This window comes from Enhydra lutris, unplaced genomic scaffold (assembly GCF_002288905.1).
Source record: "Enhydra lutris kenyoni isolate GAN:26980312 unplaced genomic scaffold, ASM228890v2 scaffoldscaffold15, whole genome shotgun sequence".
Lineage (NCBI taxonomy): Eukaryota > Metazoa > Chordata > Mammalia > Carnivora > Mustelidae > Enhydra > Enhydra lutris.
In genome coordinates this window covers 47563727-47581859 of record NW_019154099.1, presented here as the reverse complement: position 1 = coordinate 47581859, position 18133 = coordinate 47563727, and the positions used below count along the sequence as shown (strand labels likewise).

The window sequence follows — 18133 nt, the reverse complement described above, 5'->3', positions numbered from 1 at the left end:
ATGTATCTGTTGTAGGTTGAATCATGTTCCCCCACATTCATATGCTGAACTCCTAACACTCAGTCCCTCAGAAGATGAACTTATTTGGACATAAGTTTTTTGTCTGTTTTGTTTTGTTTTAACAGAGGTAAGAAAGTTAAAATGAGATTATTAGGATGGCCCTCATTCAAAGGGAAACTTCGGATACAGAGGTATGCGTAAAGGTAAGACAATGTGGAGAAACATAGGAGAAGCCATCTACCTACAAAGCCAAGGAGAGAGACCTGGAAAAGATCCTTCCCTTACAGCCTCAAGAAAAAAACAATTCTGCCGACATCTTGAGTTTGGACTTCTAGCCTCCAGAGCCATGAGACAATAAATTTCCATTCCTTAAGCCACCCCATGTGTGGTATGTGGATACAACAGCTCTAGGATACCTACACAGCCTCGTAGAAGGGACAACCACTGAGACTTAATGGCATTATGTATTTAAGATCGATAGCCTTTGGAAATAAAGTTTATGTTTACTGTGGATCGAGTCTAGACTTTTAGAAAAACAATTCCAAAGATCTTTTATCAGGTATAAGAGTAAAAACAAAAGAATATGGGATCTCTGTCCCAATCATGTTTCCCAGCAGTTGCAGAATTATATAGTCTTTGGCCCTTGCTTCTCTGTGATTCTGATGATGACAAGAGGCTTCAGTACTGTGAAATGTTTGCTCATGCATAAGGGCTGAAGATGACCAGAATACTGAATTTGAGAACCTGGCACCTACCCTAGGTAGTGTGATGTTACTTTTGTTTTGGAGTGCGAAGAGAATCCATGAGTAATGACATTCCAAGAAGTCACTTACACACAACAAATGTTCAGGATGGCTTGAGACCTGCCTTCTCCGATTTCCCCCATTGATGCTGACTTTGGTCCATGGGCTACCTTAACCTCTGGCTCTCCTTCTGGCCAATCTGCTTGGGTACAGAGGTTTGCAACAAGAGTCCATCCTTTTCTGCCACTTTGGGCACAGATGTGTGTGCATGTTGTTAATTGTTTTCTATTTTCGGCTTGAAAGACATGTGGCCATTTCTCTCTGGCTATGGGTGGACATTCTGTTTATTGATTATAAAAAACCACAATCCCCAAAAGCCAACTAATAAATGTTGAAAGAACGACAGAAAAATCACCATTCTGCAGCCATCCCATAATAATTGATCTCAGCAAATATTTCCTATAGAGGCTGATGTGGGTTGAATTGCATCCCTCCCAAAAGATATTGGAGTCCTAACCACAGGACTTGTGAATGTGACTTTATTTGGAAATGGGGCTGTTGCAGAAGATCAGGTTAAAATGGAGTCATTAGGGTGGGCTCTACTCTGACTATGTCCTTATCAAAAAGGGAAATTTAGGCACAGAGACAGATATACACAGGGAGAATACCATGTGAAGATGAAGGTACGGAACAGGGGGATGTATCTACTGTCCCAGGAACATCAAAGATTGCCAGGAATCCACCAGAAGCTGGAAGAGAGTCATGAAACATTCACCCTCACAGTCCTAGGAACCGACCCTGCTGACACCTTTATCTCAGACTTCTAGCCTCCCAACTGTGAGACAGTGAATCTGTTGTAAACCCCCCACTTGGTAGTACTTTGTTACAGCAGCCCTCACAAGCTAGTACAAATGCAAAAAACTTTGGGTGAAAGTTGGGTAGGGAATAGGATATTTACACAATCTCAGAGTATTCCCCACAGATTCCTCATTAGTCCAAAGGGAAAACTGGTCACTCTACAGTGCAGAAACTGGGCCGGCCCCCACCCTAACCAGGTGATCAAAGTCATGGGACACAGTGATTTAGGGTGCCTCCAAATGTGAGGTGACAAGAGGGACACATCACTTAGGTGGCTAAAATTCGTAACCCGGATCCAATCATGAGGACACATCAGATAAACACATGTCCCAGCTAATGGACATTCTAGGAGACGACTGGCTTGTACACTTCAAAAATGTTAGTCATAAAAGACAAGGGAAAGCCGAATACTTCCAAATTAAGAGGAATAAGACACATGACATTCAAAAGCAGCCTATGATTCCGGATTGGGCATTAGGTTGGAAAAATAATTGCCAGAAAGGATATTATGGAGATAGTTAGCAAGCTTTGAATCGTAACTCTATATTAAATAATACTGTGTTGGTGTTGAATTTTTTTAAAGATTTTATTTATTTATATCACAGACAGAGATCACAAGTAGGCAGAAAGGCAGGCAGAGAGAGAGGAGGAAGCAGGCTCCCTGCTGAGCAGAGAGCCTGATGCGGGGCTCAATCCGAGGACCCTGATCATGACCTGAGCTGAAGGCAGAGGCTTAACCCACTGAGCCACCCAGGTGCCCCAGGTGTTGAATTTTCTGAATATGAACTCATATTGTGGCCATATGGGAGAAGGTCATGTTCTTAGGAGATACATGATGGTCTCTTTAGAGTGTTAACACTATTCAAAGTGTTATGGTTTCCACAACTTACGCTAGAATGATTCAGAAATCTTCATCGTCATTATCATCATCACTACATAGATGTATAGAGATAGAGTAAGATAGCAAACATGACAAATTTTTTTTAAAAGATTTATTTATTTATTTGAGAGAGAGAGAAAGAGAGAGTACATGCACACATGAGAAGGGAGAGGGACAGAGGGAGAGAATCTGAAGCAGACTTCCCCCCTGGGTGCAGAGCCCGATGTGGGGCTTGATTCCATGACCCATGAGACCATGACCTGAGCCGAAACCAAGAATTAGATGCTCAACTGACTGAGCTGCCCAGGGGCCCTGCAAATGTGGCAACTTTTTGATGGTGAATGGATCTAGATGGAAGCATGCAATTTTTTTTAAAAAATGCCATTTTTCAGGGCATTTGAGTTTTTTTCAAAATCAAACATGTCAAAAACAAAATCCTTCACTTGATTTGCTCTGCAAGGTGGTACACTGCTGCCTCTCACCTTTGCAACCTGGGCCACCACCCCAGGTTCTCACAATTCTCAAACACAAACTCCAGGAAAAGGAACAGGCATTACTAATTCAGAAAACTGTCACTAGCTTCAGTCATGAAATACTTGTAAGGTATATTCTGTCCCATAATAAAGTACAGCAGGAATGACCATTCTCTTTTCTGCTTATTTAAGGCTAAGATCCCACCTTTACAGTGTGGGAATCTGAACCAAAGATATGTATTTTGGGACACAAAGAAAGAATACAGTAGCATGGTGTCCCACCGGTATCTCCGCTTCTCCTCTCCTGAGACTTGCAAAATTTAACTGTGTATGTTGTGCTCCTCCTTAAATCACACTCAAGCATTGTCTCTTTCAAAGAACATTCTCTGACTTCCCTGTTAGTTAGATTCAAATTTCTGGGTCCATGGTGTCCTGTTCATGATTTTAAGTACTGGTTATTCTAAGTTTTTGTAGTTGGCTTACTTTTCTGATTCTAAGACCACCTGCTTCTTGACACAGGGAGATGGTTCTGCCTTGTCGTTATCAGTGCTTAGATGGACCAGGTGCAGATGACCATCCACCCCAGTTTGCCTGGGACATGGGGGTTTCTAGCACATGCCATATTTTCAGCACTAAAACTGGGAAGTCCGGGCAAACGAGGACGGGTTGGTCACACACATCTTAGCACACGGTAGGTAGTCAATACATGTCGACTGGGAAAATAGATTTAATTGTTCCAATCTATTACAAGGCCACAGACAATCTTGCTAACACACAATAGTGTCTTCCACAACATGCACTCATGTCAGAAGGGTAGGAGGACTGGTGGGTTGTATCTGGCTAAGCGAGGAGCGTGGGGGTTGCCTCTGAGTCACCACACATGCCATTTTAACATTCTGCATGGAAACATTGGCCAATTCACTTCCAGCTGCGGGGGCCATGCAGACAAGCTGCAAAAACGGGACCCTAGCAGCCACCAGGGAGGCTCACGTCTTTGATTCCAAAGAACAACCACACAAATGCAGTTTGTTTTCCAGTATCTTGCAAGGTTTTCAATCCTCCCACCATTTAGAGATATTTTTCTTATTTTTATTTCTGAGTAATGTGTGTGACCACTTTGCGGTAGCTTGAGACCTGAGTTGTTTTAAAAAAATTTTCTCCCTGGAAACTTACGTGCACACAACAGTGAGCTAAGCTTCAGGCTAGCAAGAACTGGTGGTCAAAATGTGTTGCCGAAGTACAGGGAGTCCTGATTCCTTACTAACGCAGACCTGATGGGAACAGAGGTCTGGGATCAAATAAGGAGTTTGCAGCAATGTCTTTCTGCTTCCCACAGGAGCTATTCTAGGACAAATTAACTTTATCAAGTACTTGTACATTATAGTTACCATTTGTCCAGTGTTAAGTTCATAATGCTGTAATATTAGTAATATTAGTTATCCCTGAGTAGTAAATGTTTTGCAGCTACACCACTGAGAGATTCTGGAAGTTAACTGCCATTTTGTCGCAGGCCTCCTATCCAAATACACACTGTTGGGGGCCCCAGGGAAAACATGGCCCTCTTCTAGAACTTGTCTGGAGTTTATTTTGCTTTCGGGACAATTTCAACTCGGGTCCAGTAAAAGCATCAACTCTTTGTTGAAGTTTTGTCAGAAGGTCCATGAATATTTGACTATGGGAAGACCCAGGTGCCATTTTCATGCCTACCTTTCAGAATCACAAAAGCAGACAAAAGAGGGAGGAAGCGGACAAGGTGGAATGTTTGCAAAAGCAAAGGGATTAGTAACATCAAAGAGCAGAAAGGATGATCGAAGTACTGGGTGTCTGACAATTTCATTTAAGAAATGATCTTGTCCCAGATGTTGAACGTGAATTTCATCAAGACTCTGAATTGCCGAGCTCCAGTTTACAGAGAATACTGGGGCTACAGGTACCACAAACTAAGTAACCCCATAGATAAATGATCAGGTCAGGCACATTCAGTGTGTGGGATATCATATGAGACAACCAGCCTCGACTCTTCAAAAGAGGTAAAAATGGCCGAAACGCAGGAAGACTGTTCTAGATGAAAAGAAACTAAAAATGTAACAACCTAATGCTTCGGATGGACCTTTACTGAATCCCGGATTTGGAAGAGGTAATTACCCAGTTATAAGAAAGAGTTTTGAGATAGTTGGAGAATTTTGAATACAGAATGGATGGTAGATGATATACTGAATTACCCATAATATTCTTAAGTGTAATCATGGTATTGTGTTTACGTGGGAGACTATCCTTGCTTTTCAAAGACTGGCGTTGAGATATTTAGGAATGAAGTGTCACTTTGTTTTTTACTTACTTGAAAATAGCAAAAAAGTCAACCATCACCGAGCCTACCTGAGAGCATATGGATTTTCATTTTATTATTTTTTTCAACCATTTCCGTATTGTTTGAAAAAGTTAAAAATAATGAAAAGCTGGGAAAAGAAATGAGATTTTATTTTTGGGGGGCACATGGTGTTTGAGACCCTTGCTGAATTCAGCACAGGGCACTGTAAGCCACTCTAAGCAGTCGGAGGCTAACCGTGAGGTGTCCCTGGCCTAAGACACTCACACGCAATCCTCAACACTGTACTGATCATATATGATCGTTATCCCCTTTTGCAATGAGAAACGGGGTCTCTGAGAGATGAAGCAACTTGCCTCGCATCTAACAAATGGTAGACATGAGATTCAAACTCAAGTGTAGGCTTCAGAATCGTTACTCGTCACCAGCAGGCTTAAGAGGGACACGTCCTGTAGTCGTGGTCTCCGGAGCGTGCGTGCTGGGTTGGCAGTGGAGGTATGTATCCCTGGTGTGGGCAGGACGATTCCACATGATTCAGGATGAAAACATGAGAATTTCTATTTTTACTTTTTAAATATAAAAATATAAGAGGAATTCAGCTTTCCTAATATTTAATCGATCTACAGATGGATATGTCTCGTGATGGGTCCATATGGTGATGGCCATTTCTCAATCATCCCGTAAGACTTTTCTAGAGTGGAAAGGGGCTGATAATGGCACGTCTCTCTTCCATTAGCTTGTTCTTGGGGTACTGACATCTTTCGCGGTTCACATGTTCTGGTTAAATGCACTTATGGATTAGATTATGTAGTTTTCACTAACTCATTAAATGGACGAGTGACTTAAAATGACTTCGGCAAAGAAACTTTAGATTTCTTTGATTTCAAACAGTGCAAGTGCAATTGAACAACCATAAAATGGCAGACTTCCTCTGAATACACAGGCAGCATCACAAAGTAAAACAAATGAAGATTCGTTGCTTTACCTTTTTCTTCAAAAGTTTCTACCTGGGACGCCTGGGTGGCTCAGTTGGTTAAGCAGCTGCCTTCGGCTCGGGTCATGATCCCAGCGTCCTGGGATCGAGTCCCACATCGGGCTCCTTGCTCATCAGGGAGCCTGCTTCTCCCTCTGCCTCTGCCTGCCATTCTGTCTGCCTGTGCTTGCTCTCTCTCCCTCTCTCTCTCTGACAAATAAATAAATAAAATCTTAAAAAAAAAAAAAAAAAGTTTCTACCTTTTGCATACTTTTCACAAGTTACAGAAAATATATTAGTTCAGTATATTAGTTCAGACTTTTGCTGATAGAGAGGTGAGATCAAAACAGTTTGGCACTTGCCAATCTGTGGCACAGGGATTGACCCAATATATTATGAATCGGTGACGTAGCGAACAAAAACATTCAGTGAAATCAGCTGAATGAGATAGGAAAGTGTATTCTAAGTGTTTTATAATTCAGGAAAAGTTCCATTGCATTGGTTAAATAAGAAAAAGGCTTTTGTTGCTAGTATTCATTCATTAAACACTTCTCAGGTTTTATGCTTCACTCTGGGGATACAAATATGGCCAGTACGTACTTGCTACCCTTGAAGGGTTCCTAATGTCGCTGCGTAGGAGGTAAACAGACATGATGCAAATGTGATGGGATTAACCAAAGGGCTTTGGGAGCACAAGTATCAATTTGTCTGAAGATTTCTGGGGAACACCACAGTCTCTCCCAAGAAAAGACATCTTTGCTGATATTTGCTCTTTTGTGGCCACTGAATCTTGCCATGGGGACAATTAGGAAGCTGGACATTTAGTCATTTCTATTCAGAGGGGTTAAAAACAACAACAACAAAAATGCTTCATGGTCCTCCAAGTTTTCACTTCCAACAATGGGATGATGTTATCCATCTAGAAGTCACGGCTTTTAGCCACAGCACTGGCTCTTCGGCTTCTCCTTTTGCTAAGAGCCCCTGAGCTTTCCTGACTCGCAGGGAATATCTGTTCTGTGGCAGAGCCTCAGTAAACTTCGGCCACACTGTGTGAGGTGCTGTGTGAGTCCTGGGTCCTTAAGAAATATTTGTTGAGTAAATAAATACATGAGGAGCACTGCCGATCATCTGCTAAGGGAAGTAAGATTTCAAAAATGATCGATTATCTGCCAGCTACTGCCTTCTTGGACTTCCCTTTGGAGAATAAGGAAGTTCTACAGGCCTTCCAAAAAAAGTGCTTTCCCTTGACCTGATTATCCTCTGCGTGAGAGTGAGGTCTCAGATGGCCCCTCCAGTCCTTTAATTAGGATTCTAGTCTCCTGTCATCTCAAATGTCATCCTAGGTGTAATTTACACATGCATGATGGAAGAGCCTTGGAGATCTCAAAGGCAATGTTGGCTTGGGGAAACACCATGAGAATTTAAGTAAAAATGGAATGAATCTCATCTTAAGCAGTCTTTATAATCCTTATAAAGCTCTACCATTTCCAGTAGCTTCCCTTTGGTTTTCTAAGCAAAGTTTCCAATACTCTGGTTTCTCTTCAGATCACATAAATCTTTCGCCTTTTCTAAGCAAAGTTTCCTGTGAAATACTGATTTGGGGGTGTTTTTGAACTATTATTACCTTTGTCTCCTCTGTGGATCCTTTGATGGGGCACCTTTGATCTCTTGCAAGAGATTTTGTCCATGGCTATCTATCTGCCTACTCGAGGCCCAAAGTCCATCTATATTGGACTTTTATTTCTCCCAGATCTTCCCTGTGAAGTGTGAGGCATGAAATGTGAGAAGGCCACCTGCTGTCCTCCACCAATCATGCCCGCACCAGAATTCACTTCACTGGGCACCTGTTGTGTGCACCTGGCCGGATGCCCTATTTGTTCATGGTTTCACAAAGATTCCAATGTACCTATTTCAACTGTATGAAAACATAATGTAGCTGGATGTAAATAATATATACCATATCTTTAGAAAAAAGATGGTTAATATTTAAAGGGCTATACACTAAATAATACATATTGAGGGGGGAAAACAATGTGAATATTTTATAGGCTGAAGGTCATTTGTTAGCTGGGGAAAACAATCTGTTTAAAAAAAGAAACAGAGTCAGCCTCACTTTCACCTCATGGACAAGGCCACTTTACTTGGTCAACTTAAGGGAAATTCACAATGGATAATACGATTCCTGCAACCCAAGAGTTTAATAATCCAGTTTCAGAGACCGTGACCTTGTCCAGCTTTACTCTAGAGAACATGATCTTTTATTACACCACCAGCTCGTTCAATTCATGGTGCGAACCTGCATTAGAATTCAAGTCGTGTATATTCCTTCAGTAATCAAACAGAGGTCTGTGAATGAACCTGTTCACAACTTCTCACACTCACTCGAAAACATGTACAGACAGTGTAGAGTATTTAAAGTTTAAAGTATTTAAAGTTCTAAAGTCTTGGAGGGAACACTAACTCGCCTGTTGTGGCCCAATATCCATAAACACAGCCCCCATAATATCCTTGAGGAACTTGGGGTTACTAATGTCAGGTAACTCAACAAGGAAGCTGAAGACACAAGACTTAACCAATCTAACCTCTTGATTTATATTCAAGTCTGGACTCAAGTCCCTTCTGCTGATGTGGTTTTCAGCATGTTATTCATGAGAACTTCAACTTCACATTTCTTTTGAGTGTGTGAAACACTTTGGAGTTATTTTTCATGTCTCAGATTGTCTAGAGTGTAATGTTTGGACAGGTCCTGGAATGTACGAAGCCACTCACAACATCTTTCCTTTTAGGAAACCATTAGCTGAGTTGTGGGGATGACAGTAGGGTTCTGTCAAACAGAGTCTGTCAGTGAACCCAAAGTAGACTTCGGCCACATGACACACTGAGTGTGTGCTGAGTGCCTGGGTCATTACACAACCTAAAACCAACCTTACATTCTGGGCTTTCTCAGACATTCCCAGAGAATCCAGTGATAAGTTCTAGTCTATTATCATGTTCTTCAAAATATTACCATATTTAAAAAAATATTACGTATGTTTCCCTGGGGTATGGTACTTTTTACAGTTTTCCCCGAGGAGAAAAACACACATGTCTTTTGTAGGAAAAACGGAGAAGGATGAAAAAATCAGCAGGAAATGAGAGAATCCTTGCAGGTTCAAAAAGACAATGCTTAGTTTTGTTGAATTTCTTGGGGGATTAGGAAGTGGATGAAAAATTTAAAGTCTGTGTTATCTTGCCTGGCTTCAGGCTTGGAGTTTCTTGACTATGTGATGATGTTATAGTAAGGGCATGGTCCTGAAAAGACAGATGAGGTCTTTTTCTCGCAAAACATTGGTCCTCATAGTGGAATAAATATGAGAAAACCAGAAATACCCTCTTATGCTGTTTACGTCAGATGTTTGCAGCCCGTTTTAGGAAAACAATCGAGTTTCAAATATTTGTGTTTATACCTAACATTCTGATTGTGCCTCATTCCCTATGTTATTAGATTTTAAGCAAGTGAGGGTAGTAAGTATTCTATATACCTTGGAGATGATACGGTCTGACACTGAACTAACATAGAATTCAATAGTAAGAAGAAAAAGACAGGGAGACATTAGGTCTGCAGAAATGCATATGCAATCAAAGTATTTTGCACAGTGGGTGCCTGGATTGTAGTACTCTTTACTTCTCAAGTGTGAAAATATAAATAATTTTGAGGAATGATGTTGTTATCATTGAATCATGAAATTTGGAGACTCAGCAGAGTCTCCCATTGTCCAAAGCTTCTAGAGCATTCTTGACAGGTACTCACCTAGACTCCATTTAAACATTTCCAATGACAGATATCAATGCCTACTGTAAAGAGGACTTGAGATTTTCTGCCTGACCTAAACGAAGTCACCTTCCCTCAGGAGCAGTTCTGGGGATCTTTACGGACAAGGCTTGACCACAAAACATAAGCATATTCTTGTTCCTCCTCCTCTGACTGACACTGAGACTGAGCCCCCAACATTTTTGCTCGCTTTGCTTTGTTATTTGTGATCTATACCTAGTTTCAGCTGCTAGAGTGGATTCTGTTTTTCTCTGAACATCAGCTGGTGAATTCTCCTTTTGCTTCATTTCTGACTCTGGGTCTATCCAGTCTTTGCTCTCTCACTCTCTGCCCTTGGCCTTTGAGGTCAGCTCTATCTTCCTTGGTTGTTAACATTGTTCTCTGGTATTTCTCAGGCATTATTTTGAGTGGGTGCAGACATCCTCCGGGAGCTTTCCCTGATCTAGAGCATGGATTGTGACAAGCGCTGACTCTAAATTAGGTTATTAGAAATGCTGTCTTTATATGGCGGGATAGGAAGATCTTGGATCCATTCTCAAAAGGAGAGGACGAATTCAGTACTTCTAGCAGTTACATAAGATACATTAAGGCCATTCGGATATTTAATCACTGATCTATGTTCCCATACCATTTATTCTATCACTACGGAATGAAAACTTTTGGAAGTTCGTTGTGGTTTGAAGAACAGATTTCCTCTACTCCCCCTCAATTACCTAATGTAGCCAATAAGATCATGGCAATGGCCTGGGATTGATCACTCTGCATAGGATTAACCTAGAAATTAGCACTAATTTAGAAAATTGCCAGACAAAGCTTATATATTTCATAACCTGATTTTGCCAAGTGAAACAGAGTTTGATGTTCTGAACATAGTCTTGGGGAAAAAATTCTGATTCTTTGCCAACTATTATTTCGAATGTGCAACCCCTTCCTAGGGTCTTTGACGATACTCAGAAAATCCATACACAATTTCTACTTCTACCTGTGACTGACATAATGTAATGATTCAGTTAGGCACATAACTACCTGAAGTTACTCTTAAAATATTGAAATCTCATCTTCAGGAAATGAAATCCAAGATATTAAAAGTATGTCTGTTAATGTTAAAAAAAAAAAGTGGTGGTGGGAAGGCACACACTTTAAGTAGTCCTGAATATTTTAGAATTCATCATTGAATCCCAAATGTTTGAGGCTGTATTCTTTCACACCAAAGCTGAGAGACAGATGTGCATTTTGGTCTTTTTCTCTGAAGACTCTGTAGGTATTTGGAACTTACCAGAGCATAAGAAACTTTCTTTTGCTCACCTGAGATTGCTGTAATTGAGCAGGACCTTCTTGAGAACGGCGTCGCAAATGTGATTCCATCCACCTGTGAGTGCACTTGTAAACGTGTTCGCATATTGGGAAAGTAATTTAGATGCAGTAGAGAAAATATTCAGAAACCACATGTATCGAAATTCTAAAGCCATTTAGGGTAGAGATGGGTTGTCCTGAATGTCTTATGCAATAGGCAACCAAAAGCACATAAGTCTCTTTTGGGCATGTGTGATTTGATTTATACGTAACTATGTAGATCTGTACTATGTGTTATAAAATAAATGGTATTTTTGCATCCATTGTGTTACATTTGTGATATAACACAATGTTCTGCCTTTTCCTTCCTGAATCTAATTGGGAATTCGTTCAAGTTTAATTGCCAGTGATTTTGGCATGAGGGATTTTGAGGAAAAACAAAACGAGATTCTAAAAAATGCACCCAAGAATGTAAGTCACAGGACCCAAGGATGTCTATGAATTCTACCTCAAACATATAGTCTATACATTGGGAAAAGAAGAGTACGATTTAGTGGATAATTCCTTCTGTGAGTCTCAACTCCGACGTTCCTCCTCTAAGACTCCTCCTCTGACATCCACAGTCACTCTCCAGTGTGAGCTCCACTAGATCCCTCTGGTTTTTCCTGTCCTGCAGATGTCCCCATTCCTTGTAATGGGTCTTCCCGTCCAGACTGCTGGTGACCAAGGAGCAGGGACTCTGTCCTTTGTGTTCACTGCGTCCTAGGAGATGTGTGTTCTATCTGGCACAGTGCCTGGTTTATAGTAGCACTGTGATAGCGAATGAATGAATGAGTAGGTAGATAAATGAAGTAAAGCAGGCAGAGGGTAAATGTAAATTCCGAGACTTCAAATAAATTGTAAGTGAAATTTAAGTTCTTGGTGCTCTTACTTAGAGAATAACTTACTGCCATAGGGATGGACATCTCTCGTAAATGTTCCTATTTTATGGAGAAATGGTTGTTCAGGGTTTATTTATGGGTAGTCAATGCAATTACACACACACACACACACACACACACACACACACACCCCACACCTGTTTAGACAGTGTACTGGGCATACAGTGATAGATACAAGATGGTCCTGCCTTCAAGGAAATTACTATCCAGTAGGCAAAGGAGTTTTACATGTAGATAAGCATAGTAAATCTCATACTTTCATGGGTTGTAGGGCAGAATATAATCAGTGTCTTATTAATGGGTCGATGGTGGGTGGTAGAATCAAGGGGAGCTCCAAGGAAGAGGGGACAGTTGAAATGGGACTAAAGGATGAGTAGCATTTTGTAGATAGAAAAGTCAGGAAAAGCTCTTTTTGGCAGAGGGACTCGGAGTGGCAAAAACTCATAGATGTGAAGCCTCTTCGGTAGCGGAGAGATGTGCCCAGTACATGGAGATATGTTTACTTTTACTGTAACTTTGGCAAAGTCATATAATTTCCCTATAAATTGGTTTCTAAATGGAGAAAATACCATTTCCTGGACTATCTTCTTAAAGATTTAATAAAGTTTAGTAAGTTAATATTATTGCTAGGGTACTTGGAGCTGGAAGTTCTTAATGCATAGAAATATCTCCGTGGGGACAGATGGCATAGGGTGACTAACGTGCACTCTTTCTTGGAAATCAAGTTCTTATCCCTGTGAGGTAAATTACCTTTTCCTGGGAGCCATCTGGTTACTTTCAAGATCCAATTTACCCCATGGAGCATCAGTGAGGGGTGCCATTTACTCCTCTTATGATTAGACTCCATGATATAATTGTACTTGACTTTCACCTTTCTATCTTAAGCATCCCATAACTTCAGTAGACTCTCTTAGTCTCCCACAAGCAGCAAGGACGTCAGAGAGCACCCTTTTTTAGCTCTGGTGGGAGAGGAACAACCTGTGAAGTGGCAGAATGGCCTTTCTGGGCCAGAAAGCAACGAGAGTCTAAAACAGCCAATGCCATAGAAATAGTCTCACCTACTATATCCAAAACATTATCATTTCAACATATAATACCTATGAAAAAAGTCTGCACGAGATATTTCACATTCGTTTTTTGGCATTCCTCTTCCAACATTCAGTGTATGCTTACGGCCCATCTCAATTCCATCTGTAGACATCTGTACTACTCAGCAGTCACAAGTTGACTAGCAGCCACCATATTGGATGGCACAGGTCTCAAAATGTAGTGTGGTTTTTGTACTTACAGCACATGCCAGCTCTGTCTATAGCACATCTCAAGTGCTCCATGGCCATATGTGGCTGGTGGCTGTCGTACTGAGAATGCAGGGGTAAGGTCCTTCTTGAGCATATCTGGAGTGGGGGCCAGTGACACAAAAGTGACTGGATTGTTCCAGTGAGCTGAAGGCAGGCTATTACCTTAACATCACAGCATTCTGCTTGTCCTTCTGAATTCTCTGGCTGGGCTTCCCTTCAAATCAGAACTCATTTGTACATCTTTCCTTTGATGCTCTTCTCCTGTTGTCCACTCCCTCCCCTTAATCAATTACCCAAAACACATTGGGAAAGAACTGAATGGGAGTTAGGTTATATTTGACGTCCGGCTGAGATCCAGCCTAGAATTGTTTCCATTTAAATAAATGCGAACATGCTGCACTCAGCTTTGTGACATCTGCCAATGTTTTGCCTATGTGACAGAGATTTTTTTGGCTTATGTTTATTTTTACTAAAATATAACAGGCATCCAAAAAAGTATACAGCTCATATATGGACAGTGTGAAGAACTTTTTCCAAGATACCCATAAAAAATCCCTAAGGTTTTTTTTTTCCCCAATATCCCTTTCTTTTCACAGGATTTATTCTCTTGAAGACACCGCACCATTGACTGCAGAAATTACAGGTACCAAAGAGCAGAGAGTATCTTATTGATTTGCTGTAATTTTGAGTTATAAATTGCATGTTGTCTCTGGGCATATGCGTGCATCTTAAAGACAAAAGGCTGTCAAAAGGTTGAAGAAAAGAAATCAAGTTCAAGGCAGCCCAGTATCATCCCACCTTTTCCTTCAAGAAGTCCAGCCACACCTAAAGGTGGTTAGAGACAGACTTCCACAGCAGCCACCAGATGGCAGTGTTGTCCAATCTTTCCACCCCTTCCGGGACTTCCCACAGGCTTCCCAGAAAATAAAATTGTAGATTGTTCCACTGTATATAAAACTGACAACCCTGTTATTTTAAACTTGAAACTGACAGGCTGTTATTTTAATGAGGTCTGCCAGAGCCAAGGTTAACCAAAGCTTTATTTCCCTACAAAATGTTAAGGCCATAGTTCTAAAAGGGGGATGTGAAATTTTATGTTATTGATACTTCCTGTGACTGTATAAGTTTTAAGATATTTTTTGACAAGTAAAGTCACATGACAAATACAGACACATTTATATATATCGCCAAATTATGCATTGAAATTGGTTCAAATTTCTCCAAAAGGTCCTTTAGCTCTGCTATACTTCGCAAAAATTAAAAAACAAAAAACAAAAAACCTTTTCCAGAGTTATCCATTTCTGCCTGTTTTGAAGAAAAAGTATATATTTTTAGCACCTTGGCTTTCTAGCTTAGTGAGTCAAAGGAAAATTTAAAGCTATTTTATCCTATTAATATTCCAAAATGAAATCAAGTATTTGATTCTTTATTTCTACGAATCAGCTTAAATCCAGAACAATAAAACTTAGTTAGAAAGGATTTTCTCTTATAATAGGTACTTCAATAATGAGTGATGGTTGATGGCATTATAATATATTTCCTTTCCCTTGAAATTCTTCTTTATGTTGATCAAGAAAGTATTTGAAGTTAGTTGCTAACTTTGCCAATATTAAAAACATTGGTAATCCCATTTTCTCAAGTGATTCTGCTAACGCTTTTTCCACGTTTTCAGTTGCTCTACAAATTTATTCCTAACATTTTAATGAATCTCCCTACCTAAAGTTATGAACGTACATCCTGTGATGGCTTGATCTACAGCTCCACATCTACAGAATTGTAATCACGACTCTTGCGACTGGCCAAAGGCCGGTCTTAAACTCAGAGACTTAAACCCAGGAAGGGCTGTGATTTCTGAGAGCCGGCCTCCAATAAATGAATTCATGTTCACTTATTCATTGGTGACCATGTCAGTTCGATTCGCAGACACTTAACACAAACGTACTCCGTCTAATGAACTGTGCTTTGTAGATGAAGCTTACAGATCCCAGTAAGAAGCTGTGTCCTCAAAACAAACTACATAATTTGTGGAGCACGGGGCAAAATTCCAATGTGGGGCTTCTGGTTAAAACATGAAGAAGAGGGGCGCCTGGGTGGCTCAGTGGGTTAAGCTGCTGCCTTCGGCTCAGGTCATGATCTCAGGGTCCTGGGATCGAGCCCCACATCGGGCTCTCTGCTTGACAGGGAGCCTGCTTCCCTCTCTCTCTCTGTCTCTGCCTGCCTCTCTGTCTACTTATGATCTCTCTCTGTCAAATAAATAAATAAAATCTTAAAAAAAAATTAAATTAAAAAAAAAAAACATGAAGAAGAATTTTAACATCAGCAGGAGCAGACTATTAAATCAAGCATGGGCCCTTCTAAGTGTGGGACTCTGTGCAACAGCCGTGAAGCTGCCCCTGAGGGTCCCAGTGGGGTTTCACTGATACGTACAACCAGGAGACGAAACAGATGCTCATAACAACCATGAAAGCAGCGATGGCTGCTGTACCTGTTAAATGCCAGCAACCCATATTATCTCCAATTTGCATGAACATGTTGAAGGGTGCCTTCACTTCACAGCAAGATGACTGAGAACGCGGCTCTACTGTGACCTCTTCATTTAGTGAGATGTCATCTATGTGGTGGACACCCCTGTATACCCATCATTCACACTTCACTGTGTAGTTCCCGTGACCCCACTTGAGCAGAGAAGGTCAGGGCTGTGAGGGGTGACGTCACTTGGCCTCAGTCACACGGCCCAAGTAGCACGGCCTGATTGGGAACCCTGACAGTTGGCCTTGGGATCCTGAATTCGCCATTACAACAGAACTGGCCCTCTGGAATGTTTTAACGCTCTCTAAAAGCTGTGTGGCCTGTTGGTAGGTCTTATTCATTTCAGAAAGGATGGAAAATAGAGTGGAAGAGTGGCAAAGTGTTCTGGAAATCTTTATGCAACCCTCAGTTTATCAGCCCATGCTACTTTTCTAGCCCTCCTCTAACACCACTATGATTCGAGCTGCCTTCCAAAGGATTCCCTATTTACAAGCCTTTTACAATATTACCATGGTGAGAGTAGCCCTTCAAGTTGATTTCCTAATTTTCTAGGCCTTTTAAAACAATGTCCATAGGAGCACCTGAGTGGCTCAGTTGGTTAACCATCTGCCTTTGGCTCAGGTCATGATCCTGGGCTCCTGGGGTGGAGCCCTGCTTTGGGCTCCCTGCTCAGTGGGGAGTCTGCTTCTTTTTCTGTCCCCTCCCCTCATGCTCTCTCTCAAATAAATAAATAAACTCTTTTTCAAAAAGATCTAATATTTTAGACTCCCCTAGGAGGTTGAAAGACAGAAAAAGAACCCAAAGTTGTTTGCCTGGTTGTTGTTCTTGGTTATGCACAGTAGGTTATCTTGTTCTTGAATGTATGTATGTATCTTTCTATCTATCACCTGTCTTCCTACCTCCCTACCTATTATCTATCTTAATTATTGGCAGAAAAAACACTTTTCAGGTTGGGCTAAGATCATTCTAGAGGGACACCACCATAAAATCTAAGCCATTCCTCTAACACACAAACGTGAAAAGAGAAAAAAAAGTCTTTAAAATCCCTCTTGGCTTTAAAATGGAAAAAGTGTTCTTGTTCTGGATTTTTTTATTCATAGGACTGCGTGGACCAGCCTGTCCCGTGGGTGTCTATGACAAAGGGAGGATTTCCCCATAGGGCTACATATAGAGGTTGGAAATCCAGCCCTACATACTTAATGGTCTGTACCTAACAACATTGCATTTGAAATCCTCTCCTGGAGACGATTTCTCTTATGAAATGGAAAGTAGTAAAGAAAACAAAATTTCCACCACCCTGCCACGGAAGTCCGTGGAGACTTGAAAGAGCTTTGCCTTTTCCTATTACACCGTACTTGGGAATTAGGTCGGGAAACTAGACGGTAAATCTGATTCAGCCAAATCCCAAGCACTCGGAGGAATCGTCTTCTTATTGCAGATAAGTATAAAAACAGTGGTGGAACCACAGTGGAATCCTCCAGGTAAAATGCCAGGGGTTGTCTGTTAATGGGTTTGGTAGCTCAGCAGTGGTACTTAGAGAATAACCCCTCATCTATTCCAAAGAGAGAAGATCTCAGCCCCAGGACCTCTGAGTGTGAATAATTATGGCGGTGATGGTGTCAAGTTAGCCTCTGTCTTGTGTTCCTTTTCTGTTCTTCCTTTGAGGAATTCTGTTTTATCCCAGAGCGTGGGGGCGTTGCCCGGCACTACTCTCCAGTCTTGCACCTGAATGCCAATTTGATTTTTGGTATTTTTCTCATTAGCGATTTCTGAATTTTTATAATGTGCCACTGTGACCCATAAATCACGACTTCCGACATGCTTCGTTTTCTTCCTTCTTTTTACTACAGCAAAGGGAAAATTAAACAGCCTTTTGAAAACAGTTTTCATTTCCATACTTCAATTTCTTTTCTTTCCTTTTTAAAAAGAATTTGTTTATTTATTTGCCAGAAAGAGAGAACCAGCAGGGCGAGGGGTAGAAGGGGAGGGAGAAGCAGACTCCCAGCTG

General features: G+C 41.1%; 1 protein-coding gene across 1 annotated transcript in view; it reads right to left on the bottom strand.

The window, feature by feature from the left end:
* LOC111146965 (glypican 6) overlaps nt 1-18133 on the bottom strand; it is a 1144597-nt gene that overhangs the window by 20453 nt on the left and 1106011 nt on the right. The gene's annotated exons all lie outside the window — the stretch shown is intronic.